This window comes from Dromaius novaehollandiae, chromosome W, assembly GCF_036370855.1.
Source record: "Dromaius novaehollandiae isolate bDroNov1 chromosome W, bDroNov1.hap1, whole genome shotgun sequence".
NCBI lineage: Eukaryota > Metazoa > Chordata > Aves > Casuariiformes > Dromaiidae > Dromaius > Dromaius novaehollandiae.
In genome coordinates this window covers 60,512,663-60,534,876 of record NC_088130.1, presented here as the reverse complement: position 1 = coordinate 60,534,876, position 22,214 = coordinate 60,512,663, and the positions used below count along the sequence as shown (strand labels likewise).

The window sequence follows — 22,214 nt, the reverse complement described above, 5'->3', positions numbered from 1 at the left end:
GGGGCCCTGCTCAGCACCTGACGCTTATTCTGGGGAGCCTGGGAAAGTCTCTCGTTTCAACTGGATATTTCCATCCTGCAGTTGGGAGATTCATCTTTCGGTTTCACCCTAAAGTGCCTCGCTTCTGGAAAAGCTGCAGGATCTCTCCCTCCCTATGACCTCCAAAATCACATAGTCAACAAAATCTTATCCAGAGCCAATCCTCAGCTATGCAGGAGGACTCATCCAGCCCCACAGTTGTTGGGGATGGATAGACGTTCAGCAAATAATAAATGCAGTTGCGTAGTGTCTCCCTGTTCAAAGCGTAGATGCCGGAGCCCCTGAGTAAATCGCGGTGTTTGTGCCTGCGTCGCCTTGTGAGGGGGTCAGTCTGCCACGAGCTCTCTTTGAAAAATTAGAGCAGGCCGGATTTATTGCGTTAGGAGACAACCCTACTTGATAGAAAGAACAACTCCTGCCCTGGTTCCCCAAGCCCTTGTGCTCTTGGCAAGGGAGTATTACCCATTTAACTCACTGCGGAGCCTTTCTCCCAGGGGTTATTCCCCCAGAAAGGGCTGTTTTTTCTTTCTGGAGGGTTTCCAGAGTTAAGGGTTAATTTTTGGGAAAGGAACAGCTCTTTCCCGATGAGAATAGTAACATTGAATGTGGAAGGAAGTGAAAAATTTCAGTGCAAGACAGGGAAATGAGAACATTTTCTAGGATTTCTGTTTTCTTTTGAAACTTCCAAGAGATTTTTAGGAAGCAGCCAGAAAAAGGGTGTAAGATAATTTCCATTGAAAAACACAGGGCGGGGTGGGGGGGTGGGAGGGGGAGTCCTCGTGCCTCTTTGATGCAACATGGAGCATTTGGTTACAAATCAGCTGCAGAAATCCAGCTGTGTGCTGAGCAGGTGGCTCCCTTTCGCGTTTTTCCATGGTGGTCAGTAGGTCCATCATCAGCTTAATTATTTCCTAGTAATTGGATAGTGGGGGCGTGATGGCATCTTTGAAAATCTAGGTCATTTCCCAGGTACTGGAGATGCAGCTGGGCAGTGCAGTGCAAGCCACCCGCTCTTGCTTGGGTGCTTTGGCTGGCACGTATAAGCGTGGCTAAAGCAAATATCTAAAGATAGTCACACAGAGGGGCTGGCAGCAGCACTTGTTGGAGGTATCCAGCCTATTAGCGAGGTCTGAGCCTCTCGAGGAAATGCTAAGTGGTTTCTGCAGCTCCTTTTCCCCTGCAGCAGCTCCCTTCCTGCGCGGCAGCAGAAAAGCCTTGGAGTGATGGGACAAGGAGCAAAGGTGGTGCATAACACTGCTGGTTTCTGCACATAGCGTGATGCCCAGGTTGGGCACTTGGGGCCCTGCTCCGTGCTGCCCAGGGTTGAGAGGACCTGCCCGAGCACCTGCGCTTTCCCCAGTCTTGGCTCCCTCTCGGACGCCATTCCTGCTTAGCTCAAGGTTGCGTGTGGAGCTTGTGCTCACCGGCTCTTCCTTATGGAAACCCTTTCCAAGGAAATGTTAAGGCTGAGCAGGGTGGTTTGTCAGTAAGCTAACGAGGACTGTGATCCTGAACTGTGAGATGAGGCTTTGGGGGGTTTTCTTTGCTTAAAATGCTCTTTTCTGGTTAAAAAAATTGTAACTTTTGATGCATATCTTTCTCCCCCTCTTGCGTATGTTCGCTTTTGATTCAAACGCCCTGTTGAAACCTTTCTTTCCTTCCAGAGAAAAATCTCCTGGAAAAGAGCAAAGCCTACTTTTGTACATTTATTTTCACCAGATATCGACATAATTTGTGACTTGAAAGGAGGGGAAACAAAAGTTTTCTGATTGAGGCTGCTGAGCATTACTGTGATAGAAACAAAAACAATAATATAGCAAGCAGCTCTACCCTTAGCTTAATTAACATGTCATTAAGATCAAGTGCACTCCTGGCAAGGTAGTGGTTCTGGGCTGGCCGTCCTCAGGTGTTGCTCTTATGGCTGAACCGGGAGGCTTGGCGACCCAAGAAATGCATGGCAATTTATTTCTTGTTTAAGTGTTTGTTCTCTAGCCCTGGCGAATAACCTAAGTAATTTCTCCAGGGGAGATCCGTGAAACACTCATAACAATTTTCAGGTATGAATGGGAAGAAATGAGCAATCTGAGAAATGGAGGCTTAGGGGGAGAGAAATGTTTCCTCAGAATTATGGCTTGTGCAAGCGGGTCCGGGGAATGTGGAGCTGGATCCTTGACTGATGAGAGCAGTCAGGAAAATGGAAGATGACTGCAACCTTTTAGTGCCAGAGCTATTTCTTGACTTATGATGCAGATCGCTTTCTGATCTCATCTCCCTGCGCGCTGAGCTTGGAACCAGAAGGAGAGGTAAACGGGTCAAGATTCCCAGGAGGGCTGTGAGAAGGGCCAAAAAGCAGGCGTCCGCAGGGGAAAAACAGTCGATTTGGCAGGTCTGGAGTTTGTTGAGAAGTTATTGCTTTGGAAGGCACAGGAATATCTGTTGGGAGTCATAGAAGAGTTATTGGTGTTGGAAGTTATGATGTAGAATTATGGTGGAGGATATAGAGACCCTTATAGAAGCTCAGCGAACCTGTGAATCCATCTATCTAAGCACCCTCAATTCCCACTGAAATCCTCTTGGAACAATAATAATCATTTAACAAAGGAAATGGTTTTTGACCCAGACAACTAAACGCATTTCCGCTTAGTGCTTCCCAGCTCTCGCCTGATACTCAGCCGTGTGTTGAGGTTGCCTGTTATTTTCCCAGACATCAAAGGGTTTAAGGAAAATGCAACTTGGGAAAATTGATTGTTTGCCATGAAAATCTCCCCTGAAAAGACCAGTCTGAAGAACAATTAGCTAAAGGCATGTGAGCAGATTGCAAAGCAAAAATACAAAGTCGGTGCATCAGCAAAGATCCCCCGGGAGCGTTGGTGGAATGCCCTGGCAATACAGGAGCAGTTGAGGAGGACGAGGACATTGCAGAGACGTTAATTGTTTCTTTTCATCAGATTTCATTATGGTGGATATTGGAGGGAGATCTACTGCTGACCAACTGTTATCAAAATGGATTGGATAAAGCAAAGCAGCTTTGTTCTGCCTCTGGCATGCCAGGCCCCGGTATAATACAACAAAAGCCGAAACAGCAAAGTTGAAGCAAAATGCTTTGATAACTTCGTGTGAGATTTCCTCCAAATTGCTGCATTCCTGCAAAGCAGTTTGATTTTTGTCAAAAGTGTCACTTTGCAGTGGAAAGCTATTGAATTGGAAACATCAGCTGGCTTTACTGGGGAAGGGAGAGGGATGGGTGGAAAAGGGGAAAAGCAATAGCAGAGCGTGAGGGGCTGTTCGTAGCAGAGCTGAAGAACGTGAGGGCTGGCTCCCCGCATCGTGCCCTAGCTGTAGGGATGGATTCAGTGCTGTAGTTCCCCCATCAGCCGGGCAATTGGAGCTCTGAAACACCACCCTTCCTATAACAAATGGAGCTGGTACCCATCCATCACTGCCACTGGTGGTCTCTGGACTGGGCACCTGCGTGGACAGTCTATTGCATTAGGAAGCCCTTGTTAGGTGCTGAAGATTTAAAGCTAAATGGGAATTTTGAGTTGTGAAAACTAGTTTTTCACCTGCAAGGAAGGGCGTTGCTTCCTTAGGGAAGGCCAAGGTGGGCGTGCAGGGAGGGAGAAAGAAATCCAGCCTTGCCTGCTGGCTTCTGCAGAAGGCATCACACCCGGCAGCCAGGTGACGTCGCCAATGGGCCTGGGCTCCCATGCGCCACCCGTGCCACGGTGCCTGCTGAAAGGTCATCAGGGCTTTGCCGTTGCTTGCTCATTATTTTATTTTTGTGTATTTTGGACCCAAAAGAACAACTGCGCTGAAAGGGATCAATAGCTCAGCCAAGCGTCGAAGTTATTAACTCACAAACAAACAGCGTCGGGGCTGGTGGGAAGGAGGAAGAATGTCAATTTTCTGTGCAAATATTATTGCAGGGAGCCTTCAAGGAGTGTTTTATTTAGCAAATCAAGGCTATCAGAGACAGTTATTCTCTTGCTAAGAAAAGGAGGGAGAGTGGGGAATTGAATTATTTATCTGTTAAAGTGTCTTGGGGTAAACCTTTAGGTTGAAGGACAGTCTGAAGAGACCAGGTTAGGTGGGATGTCATGTACAAAGAGAACTCCTCTCCTTCCCCTGTCTATTTGGCCATCTAGCTTTGCTCTCTCCAGTGGAAAAGGCTCTCCACTGAGTCCCATCTCCCCTTCCCGTAGGAGTTTTTGGGATGTTTGCATTCACAGGTAAAGAGAGTGAATCAACTCTGATTTTCCCATAAGCTCCCAAGAGCTGGCCATCTTCCCCGGGAGGTGGGTACCAAAGAAGAGGGAGTCATCCCGTCAGCTGTGCTTTGCATCCTTGCGACTGCAGCCCGCAAGGGAAGCAGGGGAGAGACGTAGTTGCTGTACCCTGTACCGTAGCGGGCTCTCTCCCCGGGCCGCTGCATGGGGATGGGCACGTGTTGAGTGCCCCAAGGGAAGCAGGGGCTGTTGGGGCCGTGCATGTGCTGGTGCGGGAGGCGTTTCTCATGTTCTCACTTGGTACCTGGGAAGTACAGGAAGAGGCCACCAGTGCTGTAGGAGGAAACTGTGATCAAACGGACGTGAAATGAAGCAAAGGGGCAGATTTTTGAATCCTCATCTTCCTCTTTTTCAATCTTCCATGCTGACGCTTTGTGTCACCTTAGATATTTTCAAACTTGGCGTCTTTTGCCTTTAAGAGTGGCAGAGGGTTGGAGAGCTGGGCTGTCAGCTGGGACTGTCCGAGTTCTTAGAGGATCCAGCCATGCATTAAAATCTTCAAAATCCCAGCCCTTTTCCCCTACTATTTCCAGAATCGGCAGTGACTCAATATGTAAAAAATATTACCAAGGTCAAAGCTTATGCTTGAAATCTCAGCTGCCACGGAGGAGGTGGTTTTGCAACACATAAAATGCAGTTGGTATCTTGCCACATCCCGAACTTGCAATGTACCGTGCAATGCGTTCCCCTATCCAACATTTAGGAAGTAGATGGAGAATGTCTCTTTCCATTTCATTCCTCTCAGCTCGGCTTTTTTCCTGCTGCTAAATCCTGCAGCAAAACCAAATTTTTTTTCCTATGTTGTGGTATGGGTCTCTTTCTATTTGAGTTTTCACAGCCTGTCACTATTCAAGCCACAATGAGTGGGAGCTTTTCTCTCAAGGTCAGTAGAGAATTGAGGACGAAAAACAGTGTGTCAAGGGTTTCTGTTTGAGGTTGTGGGGAAGGTGTGAAGGGGATCAGAGCTGTGCTGCCGTGGTGTCCCCTCTCCAGCCACATCTGGACTCCAAAGCCCCGGGCAGTTTTGGTCTTGAAGTTCCTGTTCATGTTTGAGTGAAAAGCCTGGCCCTGCCACAAATCAGCGCTACTGTGTTCTCCTTCAGTAGAGGAATGGCAGGGACCAAACTTGCATGCCACCATCTGTGGGTTTAATAGCTTCCACGTCCCCTTGCAGAGCTGGCTGCATTAAAAACTCTTGGATGGGAGACCCTGGCTGGGAAACACTAGTGCATTGCCTGGTTTTGCCTTGCAAAAGGTCATCTAAGCCAGAACGTAACTTCTTCCCCCCTTTTCTGCAAGCTCCACTCGTCTGAACATCTCAAAGGACTTCACAACAGCTGGTGATTGTCATTAGGCTCTCTTTGCAGGAGGGGAAGGTGAGGCACGGACGTATTCAGTTCTTGAGGCTGTACTAATGCTTTATCCCTAGAGTCTATTGCCATGACATTGAAGGATGCTGCAAGGGTAGCTCTGTGGCACAGGGGCTGTGCTGGCAAGGCACGTGGTCAGGGTCTTGCTTGGGAGGGTCTCTGCACCTCCTCGCAGTTGAGATACCAGCACCAAAAGCAGCTCTTCTGCCTGATGGAGCTTGCGTGGTGCTTTGTGCATGCCCCGAGGCTGCTGCCACTCTCCGGATGTCTCTCAGCTTCTGAGTTTCACGTTTTCCTGTTGGTGGGATGTCTTTGGGGCACAGTCATGTCACAGCGGTGGGAAACTGCTTGTTAACTCCCAGGTTCTCTGTGTGGCTTGAAGCAGCACTGCCTTTGATGCCGACCTTGCAAAACCTCACCTTACTGTGTGCGTGTTGGGGGGAGCAAGTGCCTGCAGCCCTCAGTGCTGCCCCCATCTGCCTGTTTCTGCACATGAGGTTGGGTGCTACTTTTTGGGTGTTTGGGGGATGCAGTGCCATTCTGACCCATTGCTGGTGCCAGGAGAGTGAGGAGTCATTGCAATGATACCTGCCCAAAATCCAGCTTCGTCTCTGCTTCACAGCTCTTCCCAGGTCGGCACGTCCAAGTGTGCCCTCCTCTCCCTTCTGCATGGACGGGGTGCGATAAAATCAGTGTGCTGACAGATGGCAGGTCCTCGGGAAACGGAGCCTGACATTTTCTGAGCGTGTACAACCACTTTTCCTTTACAAGCCCATAAAAACACAGTGAAAAAAATGCCCTTCTAGTGTCTTGTAACCATCTGACATTTAAGAAAACTGTGTGCGATTAAGGCAAACATCTGCTGGTGATGTGCTACGTCTACGCGGTCCAGTTCTTGATACGCCTCTACTTCCATGACCCTGCAGAGGTCCTTGGCCGCTGGTGCGGGAGCGCTTGTCGTGACAGGAAGCAGTCGAGTCGCACCAGCTCTCATTTAAAGGAGGTTTGCAATGGGCTGGACTGATGCTGTTTGGGTGGCATAATGCAGGGGCACCCGGCGTTCCTGGATCCAAACATTGGTCATTTGGCTCTTGAAGCACATGTCCCCAGACTGAGTTTTTTAGACTTGAAAATTAGACGCTTGCTGCGCACATCTTGCCCTGGCTCATGGCCCAAAAGAGTTCTGGGGGTTTTTGCCAGGTAGAATAAGAAATTGTGTCCAATAGGTAAAGCAGCAAAAATTTTGCCCTTGGATAAAACAACAAAATCTGGCCACAAAGCCCAACATTTTATTCCCTATACAGCAATTTAAAAAAGAAAGAAAAAAAAAAACTTCATATTTTTGCAGAGCTCTGGTCCCAATCAAATAGCTGGACTGGGTAAGGCATTAAAAAAAATGAGGGAACAGTCTTCTGTTAGTCCATTGGGAAAGTTAATAGAACTTTTCCATCCCCAGTTTCTAGGATTCTGGGATGCCTTGCAAGAGCCGCTCCATTTCAACCGCAGCTCTGTGCATTGCCTCGCTCGTTCCCCTGGAGCAGCCCCGCTTGTCTCATTAAATCTCCCACCTTTCCGCTGCTAAACTGAGAATCAACAAAGGAAAATTTAGGCTGGATATCAGGAACAATTTCCTCAAGTCGACTGTGAAATTGCCCCCGGGGAGAAACAGTGGAAGCTTCATTGCTCGGCGTGTTTAATGGGTTTCCCATCTCTTTGTGGGAAGGAGGCCGGGAGCGAGGACTCCGGAGCTCCCTGCTCGGCTCTGCCTTGCTCTGTTCCTACGGTCTCCCATTGGCAAAAGGGTCTCGCCCTTGGAAAATGCTCTGGATGGCAGCGAGGGAAAGGCTGTGCCCTGGCAGTTTAAGTCGCGGAGAAGCCAGCGGTCGCTGCAAGCAGTAGAGGGAGCCCCGGAGCCCTGCCCTGCCACCACTGCGATAGCTCGGGAGCGCGGGGCCAAGCTTTTGCCAGCCATCAGAGCCACCTGGGTGGTGCTGGGGTCTTTGGCTGCGGACATGCGTAGCCTAGGGATGGCCTTGCTCCTTTTCGATTGTTTTCCTATAGAGGCTCAGGCCAAGCATGGCTGTTTTTCCTCCCTACCATTTGTCCCGAGACACTGCTGAGCTCGGCGAACGCAGCGTCTTCTGGGTTTTTGCACTCGTTGTTATCCTCTCGGCTATCCTGGGAGCCTAAAAGGAAAAAACTCAAGATGCTCCGAAAGCATCCCGTCCGTGGGGAGCCTCCCTGCGGCAAAACCCACCTTGCGAGTTTCTGCCAAATGCACAGCTGCCCCTGGAGGCAGGGAACGTCTGTCTGAAAAATATTGGCAAAAATGAAATGCTATGACATGTTGGACCTTTAATTTCAAACCGGGCTTTTAAAGTAATTGTTTCAATTGGAAATGAAATGCCTCGTGTTAATTCCCCTGGTCAAAATAAGGGGAGTGGGGGAACGGAGAAGCTGCCACTTGGCTGAGGTCAGTTTAAATTGAGTGAACCATGTTTTCCTGTAGGAAATACTTTCCATGAGATTATTGTGAGCGACGCTTCAAAGTGGAGGAGACTAGAAAAGAGGAGAGCGTAGGCAGTGGCTCGGCATTCATTCCCGGCTAATAAATGCATGCAGGAGAGGCTTGCAAGAGAGGCGGATTTTTTTCTTTTTTTTTTTTTTTTTAAGGTGAAGTGAACATCCTGCAGAGCCGGGCTGGAGACACCAATCTGCCAATGAGGCAGCATGTGAGACGGGAATGAGAGACAGAGTGGAAGAAACGAAGCCCGAAGGGTAATTAAATCCTCACCCGGGCTACCAGGGGATGCTGGGGGGAGGGGGGGGTCTCCTTGGAGACTAGTGGTTTCCAAGAACGGAGTAGGTAAGCATCTCACAAGGATGTTTGATCTCACCTTGGCATGGGTCATGGCATCTTTTCCCCATCTATGTGCTCTAAGCTAAAAAGCCTGGTGCATAGAAAGGGGAGATGAAAGACCCCGTGGTTTAGCAGCAGATAAATATATAGTTGGTGTTTCAGGAACTCTGAAACTTGAAAAAAGACAGAGTTTGTGGTTGGGAGAGGGAGATGAGTTTTTGTGGTCCTGGCTCGTCGGGGTAGCATGCAAGCATCCTGTGGCTCGCGCGAGCTTTCCCCTTGCAGCGGCCTCGTGGAGCCATTAATAGCACGAAGAGTGAGAAAGGGACTTGATGGCGGTGGTGGGGCCGGCAGAGGTGAAGAAGTGCAGCCCTTGCCCCGCGTCCCGGCAGGATGGAGAGGTGGTTCGTGCGTTAGGGCTTTGCTCTGGGGTGATGGCGAGCTGAGAGGGGAGCTCAGCCGGGCACCGCGATGGCCCTGGCCGTTTCGGGGGCTGCCGTTTCGGGGCGTTGGTATGTACTATCCTGTGGTGACTTTTCTGGGTCACACGTCCTTCCCCTCCGTAGTCGGTGCTAAGCAAATGCAGAGCAGGAAATGTAATCCTTTCCTTAAATAATTTCATAACCTGAGGCCAAAGGCTGCAGATGAATATAGACTGTGGGGGACAGGGAATAACTGAAGGTCCTGGTCAGCATGACAGGCGGTGCTTTCAGTGCAGCAGCAGCCAGGCTGTTTTAAAGCAGAGCCCTCTCTAGATAGCTTTTAAAAATGTACGTGATATCTCACAAAAACATGGTTGGGGTGTGGAGTCCAGCTGTGCACTTCAGAGATTTCCAATCTTTTGTTTCCCGTGCACGAACCCAGAGCAATAATCTGCGATTTGGGGTCTGACTCTGCTCTTTGCTCCAGCCCTTGTAGCTGTGCAGGGAAGTTGGGAGCCACGTGCGGCCCGCGAGAGCTTGGCGGAGAGCGAGCCAGGAGCAGCGAGGGGGAAGGGGAACAGGTTGGGCCTGACTTGCCTTGCTCGGCCTGTGCAATGCTGTCCTGCAGCACGGGATGCTGCCAGGAGGTGGAAGACACCCTTGGCCGCTCTTCCAGATGCCAGGGCATCATTGCAGTAACCTGGAGCCCAGAAAATGCAGTAGAGATGCAATGTCTGGTCCCTCCTCTTGGGCTGCAGCTGTTACCAGCTCTGGTAGGAGGTATCACTTAGAGACTGACCCTCAGCACAACAGTTGTAGCCAATGTTGCAGTTTTAGGTAGTCCTTTGCTTCACGAGCCTCCCACGAGGTGGTTTATGCCACCATCAGTAAGGCTTGGCTCTGAGCGGGGTTCGAGGTCGTGCTGAGCCTTTGGGTCCCTTTTGCCCTGTGCGTCTCGGTGCATCTCCAGTCACTCCGCAGCTGAAGGCCAGCCCCAGGCTGGCAAGCAGGGGCACATCCCCGCTTCTCAGGGCTTTTCCTGCCCTAACATTGTTCCTAGCACCACAGAGAAAGGCCTGAAGTGATTTTGTGCTCCTTGGCATGGGTACTGCTGGGGGACTTCCCCATTGGTGGCAAAACCTGCTGCAGAAGATGGGTGAACATTTGCAGCCAGCCCCTGGGAGTGAATAGTGCTGGGCAATGACACCACCCGGTTGAGCTGTTCAAAGCCACCTTGAGCCGGGATGTTTGAGCCGTGCATGCAGCTGGATGCACGGACTTGAAGGGTTTCTTTGGAAGAGGAAGCCAAGGCTGTGCTGTGCAGTCAGGACTGTCCCTGCAGTGACCTGGGCCTGGGAACCAGACCCACTTGGGAGCCCGCTGCTGTCTCCAGACCCAGTCCTGCAGCTTTTCTCCTGTCTTTCCGAATTTCCTTAGCGTCTTAAACCAAGCCAGGCATTCCCTTGGGAACAGCTTAGGCCAGCAGCAAAAAGGGACGGAGAAGAACCCAAGGCGCAGCACAAAGGTGCCCGAGGTTGCACAGGAGCTTTGGAGCAGGGCTCCAAGGGGCACCAGCCCGGCCAGCATCCCGGCCCTTGGAGCGCCCTGTCTCTCCTCTGCCTGGAGCCTGCCTCTCTCCCGCTCTCCTCCTGGCTGGGCTGGCAGCGCTCCAGGATCCCAGTGCTGTAGCTGAGGTCATCGTCTGGCCCCTCCGCTTTAATCAGCGCTGTGCTCGCAGGAACTGGAAGCAGAATGTGGCCCTTGCATTCCTCCAAGCTCAAGAGATACGAAGAGACTCGATGAGGCTCAGGTAAATCATTTGCTGTGTGTATTTTAATAATGACCGTAATTATCTGGGCTGGAGAAGCTTTGGCAGGAGCCCCACGTGCAGGACAGAGCTGCGCAGCGCGGGATGCAATCGCACCTTTGCGACGAGCGAAACATTTTGCAGGAGCGCTTCGCGTTTTAGGCTGTCTTCTAGCAGACGTTTTGCATTCGTCGCCGAAACCCTGCCATTTCTGTGCACGCAACCTACCTCCCGCAGCAGCTGAGAAAGGGGAACAGCGGTCCTGGCCATTGGAGGTGTGCGTGGTGGCCGCTCGTCAAGGTCTCTGAGGTGCATCGGAGACACAGCAGGGCATTGGGACGCTCACTGCATGTCCCCAGCAGAGCAACGTCCTCTTTCCAACCTTTCCATCTATGCCAGGGGCAGGATTTCTTGTCTCCAAGCGGAGCCGTTTCACTTTGGGTCATACGGGCAGAGGCTTGAGGTTTATTCCTTCCACGGGGAGCCGCGTTTTGCAAAGGAAGTGACATTTGTTCTCTGCAACGGCGACACTTTGCCCTTCCAGATCCTGCTGAATTCCTGCTAATCCTCCCCTCATTCGTTTCACATGTTTTTCTTCATTCTGTGCCTGGACCATGGTGCTTTGCTGAGCTGGTTGTAGTCACCAGCAGGTAATTTAAGCACACATCTGCTTGCAATCTGGGAGGAAGGCGAGAGGCAGTTTGTCTTTGTTATAAGCCCGGCAGTCATGACTTTCTGCTTATCTGGTGGCACGAAGGCGCTTTGATTGCTCCGCGGGGATCAGGTGGAAATCGGAGGCTGGGGACGGAGTGCTCCACTCCCTCTCCGCAGGAAGCAGTGGGACTCGCCGACCTGCTGCGGGGAAGGTGGCAGCGAGGGCGGTGAGGCTCCTGCGGTTTGGGAAGGAAGCGGAGAGTGGCACATCTTCACCCTGCTCGCAGTGGGGAATCCCGGTCCAAGGGGCTTACAAAAGCAGCGTCAGAGGCTCGGCTCGTTCATGGAAGAAAGGCGCAGGGAGAGCTGCTAGGGTGATGATCAGCTTGGTCTTGAGATCAGCAGGGATGCGCCGGGATGCCCGGCAGCAAGCCCGATCACGGAGGGGCTGTGGGCAGCGGGGGCTCTGTGCTGGCCATCCCCAGCCCTGCGCTACAAAAGAGGAGCAGAAATCCCGGGAAAGGCAGAGGAGCACAGTTTGGCTCTTGCAGGCTGCACTGCCCTGGCTACTGCTCTAACCTGTCTTGTCGCTGTGATTTCCCTCTCAGATAACTACCTTTCAGAGCGGGGAAGTGAGTGCAGCACATGCCATCCCTGCTGGTACCACCATGATGACTAACTGTTCCTGGGCTGCGGAGGGGGAGGAAGCTGCTTGTCTGATTTTTCGGATCTGCACGCACGTGGAGCTGCCCGCTCTGCGCCGGCAGTGCAGCGGTGCCAGGGGCATCCGTGTGTTGGAAAGGAGGGTAAATCTAGCCATACCACTGATTTTTCCTGGGAAACGAACAGAGCTTGAAAGAACGCCTAAGGTGGCATGTCCCAAAAAGCCTGGCACGGGGGGCCAGCGCAGGCAAGGGCTGGGCACTGGGCACAGGCTTGTGTTAGATGAAGACGGGGCTGGGATTCAGAGGGCAGTTCTCCTTCTTTCCCTGTCCGCTCCACACCGGGACGCATCCATGCGTTTTTCCAAGGAGCCCGAGCTGGAGGAGTTCAGCAGCGCCGTGATAGTCCCTGTACTGCAGCCAGAGATGCAGGCGGTGGAAGGCTGACGGGATCCAAGACGAATTGCAGAGCTAGGGGGGAGCTTGGGCGAGCCAGGAGAGAGCTGTTTTGGAGAACGCGTTGCCTCATCCCATGTGCACCTCCTGGGGTTGCCCCCCATGGGGAGGATGGCTGCATGGGGCCACGGGTCACCCTGAACAGCTCGTCAGGTTATCCCCTGCCAGTTGCCCATGGAGGGGCATGAGATAACAGTCTTGCCCGCACAAGCGTAAGGACTTGGTTGCTCTTGTCACTCCGCCCGCCAAGAGCTGTCGTCGTGGCCACTGGAGAGCTGTGAGCAGGCGCCCCAGGAGCATGTCTCACAGGCGCTGGCATCCAGGCCGGGCTGGTTTTTCTAGAGAGGCTTGTTTCTCCGTCAGGTTTCAGCTACCCTCCTCCCCGTCTTTCCCAGCTGATGTCCCCAGCAGCTCTGCTGCCTCGCTGCTGGCAGCATTGGTGCTGTAGAGGGCTTTTTGGCGAGAGGCACATGAAGGACCTTCAGGAGGTTCCCTGTCCCACCCCACCATCATGGCCTCCCTCTCTTCCAGTCCTGGCTACTCACATACAGACCTACTTGCTCCCAGGCCCTCTCCTCTCTTCCAGCACCCGGCTCACCCCCCAAAAACCCTATCTCCACCCCTTGGAGACCCCTACATTTTCCTTCTAAGGCTTGCAACTGGTTTTTGAATGCCTTCCTTGTGTTTTGCTAAGTTTAGAGTGCCTTCCTTTTCCCTCGATGTCCTGAAACAGCTGCTGAATGAAAAACAATCGTTTTCTGATATTCAATACCATAGGCAGGAGTGATTTGAAAATGTGTTGATTCCTTAGACTGTGGGAAAAAGACCTGTACTGCTGGCAAAACTGGGCTGAAAAGCAATGTGGGGGTTTTCAGTATTTTTTTTTTGATGTGTTCATGGAAAAGCAACACATTTCTTCACCGCTTTGAATTTTCCCTGGAGGTTTGCAAGGGGCTGAAGTCTTGCTTTTATATATACTTGTTTGCAGAGAAGGCAAAATGCAGTGGATTCATACAAATGCCTTGGATTTTGCAGCTTTGGAAAGCAGGGATCTGCGTAATGCCCCAGAACATTTTTACAGCCCATGAATGGCAGACATCCCTAGAGAAAGTTGATGTCAAAATTAGCTAAATTCACAGCCGCCTCAGTAGAGAGGGCCGAAGAGACTGTCATGCTAGAGAAGTTGCTCTGAGTCTTCTGGCAGTAAGCAGGCTCAGGCCCTTTGCTTTGGGTCCACCCGGCTCGAGCCCCCCCACGTCCCCACCGTAGGGGTGCTGTGGCCGCGAAGGCACAGCTGCAGTCATCCTACGCCTCCCTTCCCTGTTCGTGCAACGGGAATCCCATTTCCTGGCCTATGGGGGCAGAGGCAAGTGATGCTGCAGGAAGGCTCAACCCATCTTGACAAGTGTGGGGTGAGATCTTGACATCTGGGCTTGGTCCAGATGCTGTGCTGCTGGCTCTTTGGGGGATCTCATCTAGCTTTCCTCCGTCCTTCCGCTCTCCTCTACTAGCTCGGGTCCTCTAAAGATTACATGTTTGAGATATATGTAATGTTAGTCCCTATAAATCACATCAAACCTATGGCTTCCAGCGTTGCTGGCTTGGTTTCTTTCAGACTAGCTCACTGTCACTCAGACGCGGGACGTCTAGGTTAGCTTAACGAGGAAGCCAGACTAAGATGAAATAATTAATGCAGCTGTAGAGTGGAGATGGAGGAGTCTTTGGGGGATAGAGGAGCTGGCCCAAACCTTCCTCCCCAACTTTAGAGCTCCAGGCCTCTCCAAAGGTTCGGAAATACTTCATTTCCACTGGATACCGAAGCTGGTTTTGTGGTCCTTCCAGCCTGGCCAGCATGGGCTGCTCTCGGGAGGCATCTGCATCTGTGTAGGCACAGGAGGTCTGGCCTGGGTTCAGGGGAGCAGCTGCGGGGCTCAGACCCGGGAGCCTCTCTCTCAGGGCCGTGGAAGTCATGGGAGGGTAAAACTTCGGAGAGAGGGGTGGCAGCAGCTCTGGCCCCACCGTGGGACTTGCTCCTCGGCTGCCGCAGCCGGCAGGAACCCCACCGCTTGCCTTGTGCCTGTCTCCTCTCCCACGGGGCAGTGGGACTTGAAGCTCCCTCTGTCTGCCTCCTGGTGTGAGCCGAGGCTAGCCCGAATTAAAGCTGGTTTATTTAGTAAACACGTTCCAGGATAAAGCTTTTGATTTATAGGCACCCCAATAGTGCTCCAAGGAGGACTCGTACAACTTTAACTGCATTTTCTCAGCATCACACCAGCCCAATAAAAGAGAGTTCATATGCACTGCACAAATTCTCACTTCCAATATAAAAAAGGTTTTATGAGAGTGGGAGTCTCATTGGCTCTGCGGGGCCGGGTGTATTGGCGGATACTCTGCATGACAGACCTTCTATTCCTCTTCAAGTTGTCAGACTTCAGTAGCATTTACAGCTATTTAGCTATCAAATTTTATGTGCGGCTCTGAGAGAAATGTGTCTCTTAAATACGGCTGTCTCATAAACAGCAGTCTGTTAAACCATGTCAATTGTACAACTGTTTTGCAAAACCTTCCGATGCAGTCGACTACAACTCTGGTCATTAACTGAGTGGCAAAGTGAACACCTCCCTGAGCTTTATTTTCCGAGCCGGTCTTCCTGACCGGGGCTCGGCTTTGCGAGTTAAGGCTATTAATAACTGCGCCCCAGCAGTCCCAATTTTGGTGTCGGTTCATCCTGATGTAAATCTCCTTCCTATGGACGTGGCGGGGCAGGACGCGGGCTGTGCTCTCTCTATCGGAGATCGTTAAATCAGGCTTTATGGGGCAAGACAGCGCCAACTCTGCGCGCGCCCGGGCGGCAGAACGGAGCCTGGCCATGGCGAGGGGCCCCACTGCTGGCAGAAGACACTGCGGTGGTGATTTATTGTCTATGCTACAGTTGCATCTAGAGGCCACTAGTGAGATCACATCCCTGGTTCCTCAACCCCGGGCTCTCAGCGTCCTTTCCTCTCCTGGTGAAGTCCCCTTGGAGGAGGAGCTGCCGTTGTCCCAGGAAGGGTGGGAAGCGAGACCCCGCCAAGGGAAGGGACACACTTAAGGTCACGTGGCACCTTTGGACTGGAGTCTGGAGTGGGGTTGAGGTTCCCTGGGTGCTAACCCTGACCTTGGACGTAACAAAGCCTATTTTTTGCTACTTTAAACCTCCTCCTGTGATAGTCCTTTCCCTTTTGGCATGTTCCCCTCCAGGCTGTTTCCCATCAGTGGTGCAGAGGAACAGCAGGTACCAGCTTGCGTGTTAGTGGTGATTAATTTGGTGACCCGAGCTGGGGCCCGGAGCACTGGGCAAGGAACAGAAGTTCATTCATCCCCTCTGTCCCTTCCTCGGTCTCCCTCTTTGCTGATGGTGCAATCCAGCCAGATCGGCCTGCTCTGTGTATAATTTAGAGACTCTCAGCAGGAGCTGAGCTAGTCTTGAGTTTCCAGCCTCTTTTATTTTACTGTTTTATTCTTTTTATTATTATTATCTTGGTGCAAAGCAATAACTTTATCTGTGTTTTAAAGCCTGCAGCCGCTGTGTGGCTTGGAGGGTGCAAGCGGTGCGGAGAGCCCCGAGCTGGCCCCAGCGCTGCGGGTGAGTTCACCCAGAGGCCTGGAGTCGTTAGTAGTTGGATGTCTAATTACTGCCGTGTGCTGCAAACTGGGAGGTTCGCTCTCCCATCACCACCACTTCCAAATGCAATGCGCTGGGGGGCCAGGGAGGAAAAAAATATATGTGCGTGTGCAGGCATGGTTCTTCTCGAATGCGAAGTTGCACCTGCAAAAATAGAGGCCAGGAAGAGACTGGCCAGAAGCTTTGCGCTGGGAGGCACGATGTGTGTGGAGCAAGGGATGGGGACAGTGTCTCCGGATTTCTTTCCCATACTCGCACCGCCTGATGGTTTTAACGGACGTTATATTTCCTCTCCCTGCGTTTCAATTAATCATCTGCTTGTCGACCGTCTCCCCCCCACCCCATCTCCCTTCCCCTGTTGAGGTGAAGGCGTTGCAGCACGGTGGTCCCCGTCCTGCCTGCGGTGTGAAGCGCTCAGTGCTCATCTCTTTGCCCCTTCTCCAGGCTGCACAAGCCCCGGCTCCTTCAGCCTCTCCTTGTGCCCCAGCCTGGTGGCCCTTTGCTGGAGGTTATCAATGTCCTGCTTGTACTGGGTGCCCCCAAACTGGGTGCGGTGCTCCAGATGTGGTTTGAAGTTTTTTTGTTGTTGTTCTTGAATATTTTTCTTTGTATGGGGATCTTGCTCAACCTGCATAGGCTTGTAGCTGGCATCAAGCTTTCTTTCTGGTTGGGAAAGATTTCTTAAAAAAAAAAAAAAAAACCACCCTCAAATTAATAAAGTATTGGTGCCTCTGTGTGCGTGTGTGGTGTATGCTGTTTCTTGGGAACGATTCCTGTTTTAAAAATTGAAGAGTATTTTTACCAATACTTTTTGTGTTTTTGTGTGTGTGTCTAAGAGCTGCAGAGTTTTGACCCTTCCACAAACATGCTGCTCCTGTTGGATGCTCCCTCTCTAACCCCATTTTGAGGCGTGCCCTGTTCCAGAGCTGCTTTTCCCTGACTTAGCAGCAGAGAGGTAGCGAACTTGGATGGTTTTTTTCTCTACCCAGACGAGGCCAGTACCCTCTTAGAGTGTCTCCTAATCGCTGCCCAACCGCAGGGCAAAACTGAGCTTTCGTCTGCCATGAGTCGGGGGCTTTCGAAGCTTCCAAGGCTACTGGTTGTCGCTCGAACCACTCGGGCAAGGGTGATTACCGTGAGTTAGCAGCTCCGCGCTGTGCTGCGCTGGGAGGGGAGAGGAGGATGGCAGGGCACGTGCGTCTCCACCAGGAATGGCAGCTGGAAAGGCTGCATGATCCCTGCCCTCCGCCAGCAGCCGTCTGTGTGCGCTGGGCAAGCAGGCAACTCCAGGAGCAGCTCAGTTTTGCTGGTTTCCCCCTTGATTTATCATTCCTGCTTTTAGAAACGCTAAAATTTTTATTGCATCTGGAGAAAGCAGTTGAGTGGGTGCAATGGAGATGGGAAGTTGCCTTGGGGGGCGCAGCCAGAGCTGAAGCTGGTACTGGGAGCACAAAACTATTTTGGGAAGGTTAAAGGAGCTGGTTGCAAACGCAGACAACATGGGAATGGTGCCTGGCATGCAGACGCTTTGCGTGAAGGTGGCTCGTTCCAGAAAAGCTCATTGGCTTGTTGCAGCAAACCTGCTGGCTGCATTGCAGCCTGAATGCCACCGAGCAAGGTGGTGCCGGGGTCCGTCCCCTGCCCTGCGCAGGGAGACCGTACCTTCCTCCCCCCCGGCATGCAGAGGCACCCGGATGCAGGAGCCCCTGGTGGGCGATGTGGCTGGCCGCGACGGCGCCTTCCCGCCCTCTGGAGTTTCGCAGGTGGGTGTTAGCTGAGGAATGCACCCGGCTTTAATGGATCACCTTGCTAACGCGCTCTGAAAGGGCCGGGCCACAGGGAATAGGTTTCTAATGGTCCTGTCAAACTCGGGAACGAGGCAGGAAGAAAGTCGGGGGAGGGGGAAGGAGGGGAGAGCCGGGGCTGAAACCTTTGGAAGTTGCTACGTCGCTGCAGCCCGGAGTGAGCCCACTGCGACGCCCCCGGCCCCGCCGGCACGGAGAGCGGGGCGGCTGGCACCGCGCGATACTCTCAGTTTAGATGGAAACCTCCTTCCTTGCGATGGAGATAAAAGGAGAGCGGGCCACGCTGAACGCCATCTCACGGGCGTGTACCAGAAAGGGGCAAAAGCGGGGGCTGGCGGGACAGAAATTAGGGTTTTTTTGCTTCCTTGCTTCCTGTCTGTCGTGTTACCCTGCGGTAACGGATGCGAGCTGATACGCGTAGACCTGGCTCTGGCTTAGCTTTTCCTTTTTGCTGCCGTTGAGGAATATTTGGGGGATTAAAAGTGCAATGCTGCTCTTTCCTCGTCCAGGAAAAAATAAAATAAAATAAAAAAGACGGAAAAGGAGGGAGCCCCTCTCGTATGCTGCACCGATGAACCCTCGTCATCCTGTAACAGGAGGCCAGCGCACATGAATATTCCTGTGTAATATGCGCGAGTGATGAGCCCCATATGCAGGCCTTGGGAGAAATTAAATATTTTCTGTGGCGTTTTCCAAAGAGCCTTTCTATCAAAGTGCTCGGTCAGGAGCCAAAACGCCACAGCTTTCACAGCCCCAGCTGGTTGACACTTTTTTATTTCATTTTTGTTTTCTTGAATTTTGATGAATATTTTCTAATTAAAAAATAATCCTTCCCCCAAGCTGAGTCCTGCCCCCGCGGCTTGAGTTGAGCCAGAGTTTCGGAGGGGGCTGGAGTCCGCGAGGGACTCCACTATCGCGCTCGGTTGTTTTTCTTGTTGTTGTGTTTTTCCCTTCCGTCAAAGGCTCTGGAGCTTGCAGGAAAGGTCCTGAGATAGGGCGCACACATGGTCTGCATCTGTCCAGTTGGCAGCGGCGGGGAGCATTTGGCACCAGCATAGAGGAGGCGCTGCTGGAAGCGCGGCGCAGGTAGGAAAGGGCCGGCGCTGCCGTGGGCCCGGCTCCACTCCCAGGAGCCGCGCAGGAGCAGGAGGTGTTATGGAGGGAAGCGGCTCCTACAAAGAGCAGCTAGGTCGAATCCCAGCGCCTCCGGGACAGTTTGGGCGCCCTGAGGGGGAGGGCTGAATTTGGTTTTTTTCTTCTCCCAGGAACGCGTGCAATGAAAGCTTCTCTCGAGTCATTTATTTAGCGATAGACGCGGAGGACCGGCCCCAGCCAAAAGCACCCAAGAGCGCTCTTGTTTAGGACGGACGGGCTCCTGGGGGCCCAGTGGCACGGACGGGGTGTCAAGTAACTTGCTCTCATTGCAAGTCTGCTCTTCCGAAAGTCTTCTGTGAGCCAGGTTCCTCCTAACTTCTCCCTGCACCAAGCATTTTTCTGGAGTGCAACCTCTGTGTTACGGAGCCCGCTGGAGCAGGCAATGGAAGCGACTGTCTGCAGAGCACCTCCGACTTTCCTGTGGTTAGCGAGGTCCACGAACCTGGGGTGACACGTTCTGGCTGCCAGCAAGACAGAGCGGGGCTTGCGGGCATACACGCAGGCGTTGTTTGGAGGGGCATTGCCTTAGAGAGGCCTTTGCACTCCCACGAGCTGGGGAGCGGATACGGCGTGCGGTTTGCTGGTGCCTTTTTGCCGAGGGATTGATTTTCTTGGAAAAGTTGGAAGCAACTGCACATAGGCTCCTTGAGTCTTCTCCCCCACTGAGCCGGAGGAAAACGCTGTTATTTTTACAGGAACCGGATGCTGTTTTGTGGAAAGCGCCCTGCTGGGAAGGGGGAGCAGCAGCGCCGGGGTTGGTGCCTGGCACCTGACTCCGAAGTGGAGAGGAGAGATGAGCGCAGGCTCCGCACAGGGTGTCGGAGGAGTATGAGCCACCCAGGGTGGGATCGCTGGTGTGAAAATGGGCAGGGGACTTCCCAGGAAGGCAGCTGATGTTGCAAGGGCTGCTCTTAATATATCCGATACCAGCCTCAAAGGCCCTTGCCCCAAAACCTTAAGTGCTAGGGGACAGACAGTAGAGGTGTGGGGAGATGTGTGCACCTGCTCCTCTTTCCATGCTCACTGTGGTTTATGCGATGATTCCCGTGCAGTATTTGCATGTCTGAGTGCCCTGACAAGGTGCCATGGCTGGATAGCAGGGTGCGAGTCAGCTCCAGGTCTTATCCAAGTTGAAGAGGCTCTACACGAGAAGGAGCAAAGGCATTGCATGTTTCTGGAGATGGAAGAGATGGGGCGACTGCTGGAGGGAGAGGCAGCCCGGGGCAGGCAGTTACGTGGGATGAAATCCGATAACAGCTCTTGTCATGAATGCAGAGGCAAAACTCCTTGTGAGCTTTAAGGCATATGAACATGGCCCAGAGTTGGAGAGGAGCTGATGTGTCCAGGGCTATGGGGAAGGGTGCTGGTTGCCATCTACATGGACTAGAAGGAAAGAATGGTGAGGGGAGTCCAGCAGGGGTCTGGCTAGCCAGAAAGGGTGGTGGGAAGCAGCGCAACATGCACCAGCGGTGGTGGATAGCTTGGGGCTGGAGGCAGGAGGAGCATCGGATCCTCCTGCTTGGTGCTGTTCAGGTGAGCTGGAGGAGCTCTGGGCTGGCTCGAGGGGCTGTTGATGATGTCTCAGCACCTGGAGCATGTCAGACATATTATATGTTGGCTCTACAAACGTTGGTCCAGAGAGCTGGTGACCCAACATGGAAGTGGCCAAATGAGCTCCTGTCACCGTGACAAGCGGTTGTCGCTGTTGGCCTGTGCGAGGCCCAATAGTGCAAACAGCACTGTGGAGCTGTCCTGGGAAGTGTCAAGCCACGCTCTTGTGGGATGTGAGCACAGCACTTGTCCCGACAACGTGTCGGAGAAGCTTGCTGGGCCCCATCAGCGAGCCTGCCCTGCCTCGTGCGTCTCACCCAGTCACGGGTCCCTCAGAGACATCGTTTCTGTGAGATCCTTTCATCGGCACTGATGCGATGCTTCTCTGTCATCCAACCTGTGGTTTGATCACATCGATCATCCATGCCGATGCTATGTGAATCCTCGCAGTGCCCCCATGATAGCACGTTGTACTAACACCCACTAATCTCTTCGCTTGTGAGCTCCCACAGAGGTTTGTGCCTCAGCTGACACCTCTCCCGTGGTGCCTCCCAGCTCCCCTGTTCTTGCTGCCCTCATCTCCTTGCCTCCCGCCTGCCACAGCTGCCTGTGGAGGCAGTGAGGTTGAACTCTGCTGATTATCTTATGCTTGTAATTAGGGATGAACGAGGCTCTTTCCACAGCTCCTGCAGCTCCTCTCTTGGCCCGTGCTTCCAGGGCTCAGTCGTGCTGCAGCGTGTTCCCCAGGGCTCTGCAAAGCATGTATCATGGCCAAGTTTTTGGAAACCCCCCTGCCTTCGTGGCAAGTCGCAGAGGCCTCTTGCCTTCACGTTTAGCATTTGGCTTTGACAGTCTACTGGGGAAAAGCGCGCCTTAGAGCAACAGCACTGGCAGAGCTGTGCAGCAGCAGCAGCCACCCTTGCCTCCAGCCACCTCTCTGGGCTGTCGGCTCGCAGACGCGAAGCAGGGGCTGGTCCAGTTTCCGGAATGAAACTCGGGTGCTGGAGAAAAAGCTGCTGGGGTCTTGCAAAGAGGGAGCCTCTCCCAGCTGAGCTTTTTTCCTCCTAAGTAGTCCGATAGGAAGCGGGGCTATCTGTGGCTATTATGGACCCGGGAGCCTTTTCACGGGAGCGGTTTGCCTGGATGCTGGCTCCACCTAAATTCTCCCTGTAAAGCCACAGCTGGACGCGAACGTCCATCCCTGTTCTCCGCCCTCACACGTGGAGCATTTTTGGTGTAAGGTAGCTGCCATGCGTCATCCCCGAGGTGCAGGCGGTGGCTGTAAAGGAGCGATTCCAGCACAGGGGATGCCAAGCGGCTCTGGGACCTGCAGGGTGAGGGCGGTGCAGCGAAGCACGGTGGTCCAGTGCCGGTGTCCGTTAAGATGTGGACATCAGGCGGTTTCAGACAGTCGGTGATGAAGCACTTCTGTTGCAACCAATTTGCTGCAACAAATGTTGCTAGGTAGGAATGCAAAAGTATA

At 52.7% G+C, this 22,214-nt stretch overlaps 1 protein-coding gene across 4 annotated transcripts in view; it reads left to right on the top strand.

Annotated features, from left to right (window-relative positions):
* The window catches only part of LOC112988015 (ciliary neurotrophic factor receptor subunit alpha), a 333,191-nt gene that overhangs the window by 95,220 nt on the left and 215,757 nt on the right, over positions 1–22,214 (top strand). Inside the window, exon 3 of one of the 4 annotated variants that reach the window (XM_064500204.1) lies at positions 8,369–8,473. The exons of the other annotated variants lie outside the window; for them this stretch is intronic. The gene's annotated coding sequence lies outside the window, so the exon portion shown is untranslated. The remainder of the gene's footprint in view (positions 1–8,368; positions 8,474–22,214) is intronic. 4 annotated transcript variants of the gene reach the window in all.